The sequence below is a fragment of the Cibotium barometz genome, chromosome 15, assembly GCF_041138505.1.
Source record: "Cibotium barometz isolate CiBa-2024 chromosome 15, ASM4113850v1, whole genome shotgun sequence".
Lineage (NCBI taxonomy): Eukaryota > Viridiplantae > Streptophyta > Polypodiopsida > Cyatheales > Cibotiaceae > Cibotium > Cibotium barometz.
In genome coordinates this window covers 19,395,755-19,400,180 of record NC_141060.1, presented here as the reverse complement: position 1 = coordinate 19,400,180, position 4,426 = coordinate 19,395,755, and the positions used below count along the sequence as shown (strand labels likewise).

The 4,426-nt window shown below is 42.3% G+C and overlaps 1 pseudogene across 1 annotated transcript; it reads right to left on the bottom strand.

Moving 5' to 3' along the window:
• Positions 1-403: 403 nt before the first annotated feature.
• On the bottom strand, positions 404-1,581 carry LOC147631034 (cold shock protein 2 pseudogene; annotated as a pseudogene). The gene has a single exon (XR_015267514.1). The product of XR_015267514.1 is annotated as a cold shock protein 2 pseudogene (transcript).
• Between the last annotated feature and the right edge of the window lie 2,845 nt (positions 1,582-4,426).

The window sequence follows — 4,426 nt, the reverse complement described above, 5'->3', positions numbered from 1 at the left end:
CCACAGCTCCTTCATCTACTGCTTCGTATACCTTGAAACCTTCTCTTTCTACAGTACTGAAAAGATCTAACTTCACATCTCTACCAAATGCTTCGATGCCTCCTATAACTACCAAATCTTAGGTGAAACATGAAAATTGCATCGAATTGACAAGCTGCTACCGGCCACAAGAAAGAACACACAAGATTACCTCCGCAGACAGTACAGCATAGACACGAAGATGTGGTACGCAACCTTACCAAATCATAAACCACAGCAACAGCACAAACCACCAAATAAGATATTCCACAGCGGATAGATGGTAAATAAGGAAGCACCACCGTATCAGACAAACATGACTTCAATCGATTAAGATGAAACGTCCACTTATTACGTGCTTCTATTGGTAAAGTAGACATCTTGGTTCAGATCACAGAAAATAACAGATTGCAAACTTCCAATCCTCCAGATACAAAACATCGGTCCATAAGATCTTAGATCAGGCTTCTTCACCAGCTTTCCCTCTCAAAAGCCTGGGAGACAGTAGTACATCACACAAATGGTACCAATTGAAACGGCCTTTCAGAGCTGCAACAAGAACCTTCTGGCTGGAAGAAACGCAAGCAAACCTCTATCACATCCCAAAAAGAACAAAACAGGAAAGACAACTCTGCTTTTACCAGCAGAAGACAACTGAAACAGAAATGTATAGCAGCTAGAACAGAGTAGGGCCAACGGTAGGGCGATGGAAAGCCTTGTAAAGGTGTTTCAATCTCTCACGGAGGTTCCACAGGCTGTTTGCAAAAAGAGCATAACGTAAGGGGGAAAACAGAGAAACGCTAGGATTAGAGCTAGGGTTAGAGTTTGAAGGCTACCCTAAGAAGCTGCTGTGCAGTCCCGGGCGAGGTGGCCAGGCTGGCCACAACTGTAGCAAGAACCGCCACGGCCGCCGCCTCCCCCGCCGCCCCCGCCGCCCCCGCCGCCTCTCCTGCTGCCACCCTCCGGACAGTCTCGGGCGAGATGACCGGGCTCGCCGCAGTTGTAGCAAGAACCACCCCCACCGCCACCATAACCGCCGCCCCCGCCACCATATCCGCCGCCACCACCACCATAGCCACCGCCTCCACCACCATAGCCACCGCCCCCATAGCTCCCGCCACCGCCATAGCTCCCGCCGCCGCCTCTTCCCCCTCTGCCCCTTCCCCTCGTCGGGCCACCTCCATAACCTCCCCCGCCACCTCGGCCGCCCCCTCCATAGCCGTCTCCGCCCGGATCCGCACCTTGCACAGGGTTTCCGTTCGGCCCCGTCACATCCTGCGCCTTTGTACGGCCGTCATCGCCTTGCTCCACATAGAACTCGACCTCCTCCCCCTCTGAGAGCGAGCGAAAGCCCTCGGAGTGAATGGAGGTCTGGTGAACAAACAGATCTTCGCTGCCATCGTCGGGCGTAATGAAACCGAAGCCTTTGGTGCTGTTGAACCACTTGACCTTGCCGGTCTTCTTGTCAGCCATGGCGATGGGGCAGAGGGACAGACGAAAAGCGCAGAACAAAATGAGGATCTGTGGAAGAGAAAGTAGGGTTTTGAAGACGCGGGACGCAATTAGGGTTTTCACCGGCCACACATAATCCAACGGCGGTCCGTGATCTCCGTGCAATCGGATGGTCACTCAACCCCTCCTTGCTATGAAGCATTGCCCCATGTAGTCAAAGGCATGTAGTCAAAGGCTAATGTAATAGTCTCACTCATGAGGCAAGACTTTACCATGTAGGCACATCGAGCACTCACTCACTCGGGTAGGCTCGCCCTTGCCCTCTGTGGTAGCGGTGTTTTGGTGCGGCCGCGTCCCCGTGAGGATTGCCTCTCCCTCACCATGAAAGGGGGGTCATCGGGCAAACGGTGAAATGACGGTTGGGAAACAATGAGAACATTGGAAACGGCAAGAACGAGAAAAATAGTGACACCGAGCCGACAAGGCCAGGCTGATGAAGTCGGATTTGTGTGGAAAACTAAGATATGGATTGAGTCGTGCCAGCAGGTCGTAAAGGAGGTCAGGCCCGATGGGTTAATGGAAGGCATGTGTCGAGGTAAGCTGTGCTGACGTGCCGAGACGTGAGGCCGGCTGACAAGAAGGAAAGCTTATTGATGCTTGTTACACCAAGCCATTGATCGCTGGACATACACACTTATCAAGCCATTGATCACTAGACATACACACTAATCAACATGGTGTTCATGTAGCTAGCACCCACAAGGTCCATGTTATGTTGATAGCAATGATGGCATTATGGCAAATCCCAATGTTGATGCTTGTTACGGTCTCTACGGTACTCGTATCAAATGGGCATGAAAAATCAGCAAGATTGTTTAGCAATTCTTAAATTTGCAATGAAGATCTATGTGTCTAAGGATGAAAACATCTTAATGGGGGTTTACATGCATAGAGAGGCATTGCTTCAAATAAAAAACATTTGTTGTGACCAATCAAAACAAAGGTAATCCTTGAAAGCAATTGGGATTTAGTAGTAAAATTAGAGAAAATGGCGAGATAATCACTAGAATGATGGTTTTCATTCCTTGAAAATAAAAATGTCAACCTGAAACTTTTGATTGTTTCGCAACTAGAAAAAAATACACTACAATCTTGGTGTTTTAAGCCATCTAGGAGGAGAGTTAATGTCAATCTTGGTGTTTTAAGCCATTGGCACAGTATAGATGGGCATTCACGATATACATAAGAAATGTAATTTCCAATAACACGAGAGTGATTTTCGTAACATCCCTCTTAACTATAATAAATTCCTTTATTAATAATAAATCTAAGTAAATGTTGGACAATAATAAATTACTTGATTAATAATAAATCTAAGTAAAACTTGGACAATATGTAGATGATCATAAGATGGTCTTTAATTTCTAGCAATTCTTACAAACTTACTATAACACATTTTATACCTCTAATATCACGAGTATGATCTGATACAAATATCTTTTCATGTGGTAGCTTAGATTTAAGATAATTTAAAAGAAAAAGAAATTATTCATCGGTCACTCTCATGTCATTTGCGATGCTATATGAGTCGACAAAAACGAATGTTTGCGTAAAAACTCGAGTGTTGCCAATAAGAATCGTGACAAAATAGTCTTTGTGATCTCGTGTCTAAATTTTTGACCATTTTCCATTTTGTTATTAAAGATTCGAAGCAATGTCTAGAGTAAATTTGAATTTTGCTTCACAATACAAGCTAGTTGGATACACTTCGCCACCATAAGTCGTAGTAGTTCTCATGGTTGATAAGGATCATGAGGAGATGTTCGAGTCATTTTGTTCAAGTAATTCTCGTATTAGTGTGGACTTTTGGAAAAGCTTTTGGTTTGGAGTGAGAGCTTAATGAAAAGCTCATTTGGTTTAAGTTTGGATATATAATATAAAGAAAATAAACCAAATAACTTTTACATCTTGTCAAAGATAATAAATACAATTATCCTTCACTACAGAGCGATTGTTTACGCATTTGAAAATTAAATATATAGCCATGGGTCTCTTCTATCGACTTATCTACTATGTGAATTTGCTAAAGTCAAGGAATAAGTTTAATAAAATTTAAAAATCTTAGACATAGACTGGTCAGGGTCAAATACATTTTTGAGAAAAAAAAGTTTAGCTTGGTAGGATTTCAAGCATAGGTAAAGTCACTTAAAGTGGAAAATGATAATGGGATTGGTCTCTAACTTTGTCGGGCATCAACATTTTCAAAACAGCCTTTAAGGGGTTTGGCAATAAATTTTGAAATATTAAAATTCTAGGGGGGTCTAGCCTTGTGAACATAAAGGGGGTCATGTGAAAAGTCTCCATTATTTGTACATCTCAACTCTTGAATGATTTCCTCTTAGCATATTTTTATCCTCTTCTCTCTATATACTAGCCTTAAAGTGGCATCAACACTTAATTACTTTAATTTCTCTAAGAATGGATAATAGCTAAAGTTAAATACTCATAAGGTATTATGAAAATATTTTCATAAGGTATAAAGAAAAAAGAACTTTTAAACTTAAAATAACTAGGTACTATGGTCATGATTATAGGTCTTGAGCTATATTGGTATCATGTGTCAGATGAGGTCTCAAATAATAGATCCGTTGTATTTTTGTGATACCAAAAATTGATTAGGAATTACCTCTGGGAAATAAGGTCATGTGAGTGGTTAACAAGGAGTAATGAAATATTACTCGCATTTCTCTTCTATTAAAGCTTGTTTTGGGTACTTAAGGGTCTATACACATAGGTCATTGCTCATAGGTCTTTTTCCTTCTTTGCATGAAAAATCCTAGCCGATGAAGCAAGATGGGCAACCAATCTTGCTCGTGGTCATTAAAGAGTATAGTTTATGTTTAGCTTAGCTCTTATTAACTTGAGGTTAAAGGATACTTAAATAGCCTAGATAACT